At 38.9% G+C, this 6,061-nt stretch overlaps 1 long non-coding RNA gene across 1 annotated transcript; it reads right to left on the bottom strand.

The window, feature by feature from the left end:
* Nucleotides 1-369: 369 nt before the first annotated feature.
* LOC134343528 (uncharacterized) lies at nucleotides 370-5,444 on the bottom strand. The gene is made up of 3 exons (XR_010017250.1): nucleotides 5,122-5,444; nucleotides 1,741-1,878; nucleotides 370-1,576 (listed from the first exon to the last, which is right to left on the bottom strand). It is a non-coding gene; the product is annotated as an uncharacterized LOC134343528 (long non-coding RNA).
* Between the last annotated feature and the right edge of the window lie 617 nt (nucleotides 5,445-6,061).

Genomic DNA, 6,061 nt, shown 5'->3' with positions numbered 1-6,061 from the left:
CAAAAGTTGTTTTTGTATTTGTTTTGTAAGTTCATAACCCACTGAAATCATAAGGAAGCTGAGTGAGGAGGAGGAGATGGAAATTTTCGCTGCAACCTTTGGACTTACAGATTTGATGTAGGTTGATAGATTACAATAAGCTTAAAGCAAAAGACATTTCCATTTGCAGAGGGTTCAGGGAACAGCACGCGTAAGGGTGATTCTGCACTTAGGGACACTTTTGGCTACTTGAAATTTTGAAAAATGAAATTTAATGAAACTCTGTTTTGTTTAAGTTAGAATATTTATTTTAGGCTCTGGAATGAAGACCAGATCTTGGCATTGATCAATCTTTAAGAAAACTTTTAGAATTTAAGGCATTTTTGCAGAATTTTCACAGATGAAAGTCATTACCATCACGCCATCAAAACACTGAACTTAATTTAAAATGAAATGACTAAAACAAGATTTCAAAGTCAATCCTGCAAATAAAAAAATGCCCTTTAATAAATTTCAATTGACTCATTTTTACATTCAGATTATATTTTAAGACAAATTTTCTTAAGCTTATCAATATTTTCCTTGGCTAAACAATGAAACACTTGTTTATTAATTAGACTATTGGAATTTAACACTGACAGCATGCTGATTTTGACATCAAAGCACTTGACTCCAGCAAATGAGTTCAGACCAATAGTACTAAACAAAACTGTTTAAAATATGCACTGCGATGGTAATAACAAAATACTTTTAACATTGGCAAACAATGGTTTTTGTTTAACATTAACTCTGACAGAAAGAACAGCTGTCCAACTAGAAGAAGCAACACTTCCAATTAAAAACACATCCTTACAGTCCTTATTTATCAAAATTCCATCAGCGATCACAGTTTTTAAGATAGGCAGCTAGATAACATTGTTAAAAAATCCACGTGAAACATGCACGTAGGCAGCCCAGCTAGACATTCTCTAGTCTTGTTTTAAAAAAAAACAGTAATACTTACAAAAACATCTGCCTAACCCTCCCCAGGTCTGGAATAAGCAGCAACTCAAATTTCAAACAGACCATAGAAATCATTATTTTTCAATTGTCCATAAGAGAGATCACTTTTTTAACACCAACGAAACATTTAATAAACTCTCTACACACATTTTTTTAATCAGTAAGACAAATGGAACATCACACAAATCTCAACAATTCTGAAAAAAGCAACACTTGAAATTTAATGCACTTTTTTACAGTCTCTTTTAGTGCATAGGTGAAGCATCAGGAAGATGAGGTCATGGTGTTCTAGTTGCAGGCGTACTGGAGATTCTGGCCGGGTATTCTCTGCTGTTAAACCTTGTACTGCCTGTCTTTCTTATCAGCAACCCTTTTGTTTCTTTGATTAACTCTCCACTGTCGTCTCTTCCATCTCTGTTTGTGCTTTGGTAAATGTGAGATGATCTTAAGTTTTCCTGTTTCCCTTTTTTTTGTATTCTTCTTTCTCTTTCAAAGTACTGCTGATATTTCACTGGATCTACTTTAATAGTGTCTCTGTTTTTTTTTGATTGGTCTGCTGATGATTCTTGGGCCATCTTGATAACTTCACCGCCAGCTGTGTGATGGTAACGACATTTCTCATGTTTTAAAGAAAAAGCTGGCTTAGTCTTGCACTTGCTAACTCGACTTGATTGCTAGCTTGTAAATTTAAGTATACAGACATAAAGTGAAATTAATTATTTCTCAGTTAAAACACTCAAATAGTAATCTCTTACTCACTCTTCCTTCAGTTAGTCCTGACGAAGGGTCTCGGCCTGAAACGTCGACTGCACCTCTTCCTAGAAATGCTGCCTGGCCTGCTGCGTTCACCAGCAACTTTGATGTGTGTTGCTTGAATTTCCAGCATCTGCAGAATTCCTGTTGTTTGCAAATAGTAATTTGTTTGGTAATGACACATAATAAACATACACTCAGATCAGTAGGTATAAATATTTCAATTACTCACATTTCTGGACATCAAAATGTCAGTGTTTGTGTTTTTAAAATGTTAGTCTACTGCCCAGACAGCTACATGCTCCCCTGTCACTTCTCATTTTTATGACAACTACATAAGCAGTTGCTTCAAAAAAACTTGATTGGTCTCTAAAATGTGCTGCATGTTGGTAATGACAAAAATATTGGGGACAGTGGTTCTTTGTCATAAAAATGTATAAATTGTATTAAAAAACCCACATGAATTTGATATGTGTTTTAAAAGTTCTTGTGAGAAAATACAAACTAAAAGTTTCATGAATTTCATACTTGCTGTTACTTTATTTGAAGACAAAATTATAGAGTCTGGGTAGGAGACAAGCCCAAAATAGTGAAATTCTGGCATTCAAGTGTTTAACTCAAAAACTAAGAAGATATTATTTATGAAACATACTGGAAAAAAAGTTTAGAGTTACTAGTACATAACTTTTAAAACTGCTTTTAAAACTTTTTTTTTCTTGACAATCTATGCCAGGATAGATTTAATTTACCGTAATTAAAGAATCACCCACAACTTTAAAGCGATAAGGATAAGAAGCATGGGTTGCAAGAACCCCTGTGTAAAGCAGAGAACCCTAATAATCAGGAGCCTGCTGCACTGAAGCTGGTGGGATCAGTCTGGTTTTTCCGAAAGGAATTGGATTGGTATTTGAAGGAATTATTCGCTAGGCTACAGGGGATGAGGCTGAGTAGATTGTTCTTCGTTGCCATCTCTTAGTGCTATGAGTCCACAGCCTAAAGCAATCCTGTGGGCAAACTAATTGTGTAATGCCAAGCTTACAAGAGCAATCAAACAACAACAGAGGCTGAGAAACTCTAGTGTACATAGGAAAACAATTTACAGTTTTTAACCCAGGACTGTATTTTCCTTGCTCTTTACTAAGAATCCCAAGTCTTCGAAGACTTATTTCATTATCCTCATGGGCTGGTGATTAATACGTAGACATTCCCCAAACTAGTACTTCAGAATTCCATCTTGGTTTAGAAAAGATTTCATTTTAAAACATCATTTTGCCAGTAATACAGGCATTACATGGTCCAAAGGAACAACATAAACAGGAGACCTGGACGGGGACTTGGGAAACAAAGCACTCAGGAGTTTAGTGAGATAGCAAATTAAGGCCATTTGGCCCATCAGCACTGTCATTTGATCATGGCTGAATTACTTTTCCTCTTAATCCCATTCTCCTGCCTTCTCCTCATAATCTCAGATACCCTTACTGCTTAAGCATCGAATATACCCAATGATCCGGCCTCGACAGCCATCTGTGGCGATGAATTCCACCGATAACCACCCTCTGGCTGAAGAAATTCCATCCCTGTTCTAAATGGACATCGTCCTATTCTGAGGATGTGCCTTCTGTTCCTAAACTCTCCCACAATTGGAAACACCCTCTCCATCTCTATTCTACCTAGGCCTTTCAATATTCGGTAGGCTTCAATTAGATCCTCCCTCCCAGAGCCTTCAAACACACCTCATTCATTAGCCATTTCACACCTGGGATTATTCTCGTAAACCTCCCACAACACTCTCCAATGCCTTCACACCCTTTTTTAAATATGGGGCTCAAAATGTGGTCTGACCAATGCCTCATAAAGCCACAGCATTAATTTCTTGTTTTTATATTCTAGTCCTCTTGAAATGAACACTAACATTGTATTTGTCTTTCTTACTACTGACTGAGCCTGCACGTTAACCGTTATGGAGTCCTGCACAAGGAGTCCCAAGTTCCATTGCATCTCTGATTTCTGAATTTGCTCCCTGTTTGGAAAATATTTTATTCTCACAGGAATGTAGGAGGCAGAGGGGTAATCTTACAGAGGTTGATAAATCATGAGAGAAGATAAATAGAAGGAATCTTATTTTCCCCCCAAGGCAGGAGAGTTGAGAACTAGAGGACATAGATTTAGAATGAGTGAAGAGAGATTTAAAGGAGATAGCAGAGGTTAAGTTTTTCACCTAGTGGATGAAGAAATGTCCGAATGAACTGCCAGAGGGGGTGGTGGACGCAGATCCCATTACAATATTTTAAAAATTATTTGGTCAGGAATGTGGATAGGAAAGCCATGGCAGGATGTGGTCTGAAAGCGGGATTAGACTACCCGTCAACATGCAGGCCCAAGGAGATTGTTTCTGTGCTGTCTGATTATATAACATTTAATTTATTTTTACTTTTGTGGTTTCCATGGGCTTTGCACTTTTCTGTTTAACAAAGCAAATACAGCTTTTCACTAAAGAAAATCAAACAGTTTAATGATACATCAAATATTACACAATCTTAAACGCATGCCCTCACTCTGTGTCGCTCTGGGGAGGGGCGTTATCGACAGCCGCCCCTCCATTTCTACTGACCTGTACTGTTTATTGTTCTTGTGTTAAAATGCTTTTGTGGGATTATGGTGGGAAGTTCCAGTTGATTTATTGTTACATGATAGCTTGGGATATTTACTTGTCTATCTGTGGGTCACCCTGACTATAACCGAGGTGTGCTGGACACCACCCTCGTCTGGTGAGACTGGTTGGGTTCTGCATCTGCAGAGTATTTTGTGTTCACGCTCCGGGTCATAGTGCCCGCTCCGTTTGGAGTTTATCAGAATAAAATGGTTGTTGAGTTATAAGAGCTTCCTTGTCTGTCATTATGGACCAAAAGCTCGCCACAATACATATACTGTAACTTTAAGAAGGATTTACTTGTTAATGTTTACATTTTTCCCCAAAGTCCACAAAACGTTTAGAGTTAAAGGATCGCAAACAAGAGAAAATCTGCAGATGCTGGAAATTCAAGTAACACTCACAAAATGCTGGGGGAACTCAGCGGGCCCGGCAGCATCTATGTCTCGGCGTTTCAGACCGAGACCCTTGTGTCCGCCCGAAATTTCAACTGTTTACTCTTTCCCGTAGATGCTGAGTTCCTCCGGCATCTTGTGAGAGGCGTTCCCACACGTTCCGATTTACAACCATTTCGATAACTAACAATTCAAGTCTTTTTACAGGATTACCAGATTGGCTTTTTCGGCGCCAAATTCCAGAAATCTGGCTTTTTCCCGATTTGGTTAGCGTCAGAAAATTCATTTAGCTTTTTCCTGGCTTTTTTACACGCTAAAATTATCTGCACGAAAATTACATACCATTCTTTTTCTAAAACATTTTCCTTTAAGAAGAATGCATTTTTTGGTCAGTTACATTTGGCAATATTTCTGCCGCCAAGAGTCTGGGCAAGGAGGCGCCAGCCGGCAAGTCGGCCACACGGTCACGTCCGCGTCCAGTCTGTCTCGGACCTCCGAAGTGTTTTGGATGTGATTTATGATCGTACAAATCGACCGTAAAGTGTACTTTCTATAAGTAATAACGTTTTGTGGTGAAACTGTGACGCCTTCGGCTGTTTTTATAAATCATTTATTATCAACACCCATGGCTATCTCGTCAAAGAAATGGAAAGCTTCTTACGATAGCAATCGTAAGTACAATAGCAAATGGGAAGAAACATTTGTATGGGTCCAAAAGACTGCTGATGGATCGGAGGCAGTTTAATGTAAATTGTGCCACTGCACTATTGTACCAAGAACTAGCAACCTTTCAAATCATGCAAAATCGGAGAAACACAAACGGAGAAAGCCATCAAAAGGCCATACGGAACTTAATGTAACAAAGACTCCTAGACAAGATAATATAGAACATAGAATAGTACAGCACAGTACAGGCCCTTCGGCCCACAGTGTTGTGCCGACCCTCAAACCCTGCCTCCCATATAACCCCCCCCACCTTAAATTCCTCCATATACCTGTCTAGTAGCCTCTTAAATTTCACTCATTAATCTGCCTCCACCACTGACTCAGGCAGTGCGTTCCATGCACCAATCACTCTCTAGTAAAAAACCTTCCTCTAATATCCCCCTTGAACTTCCCACCCCTTACCTTAAAGCCATGCCCTCTTGTATTGAGCAGTGGTGCCCTGGGGAAGAGGCATGAGCTGTACACTCTATCTATTCCCCTTAATATCTTGTGTACCTCTATCATGTCTCCTCTCATCCTCCTTCTCTCCAAAGAGGAAAGCCCTAGCTCCCTTAAT

The sequence above is a fragment of the Mobula hypostoma genome, chromosome 3, assembly GCF_963921235.1.
Source record: "Mobula hypostoma chromosome 3, sMobHyp1.1, whole genome shotgun sequence".
Lineage (NCBI taxonomy): Eukaryota > Metazoa > Chordata > Chondrichthyes > Myliobatiformes > Myliobatidae > Mobula > Mobula hypostoma.
This window is presented reverse-complemented; position numbering and strand designations above follow the sequence as displayed.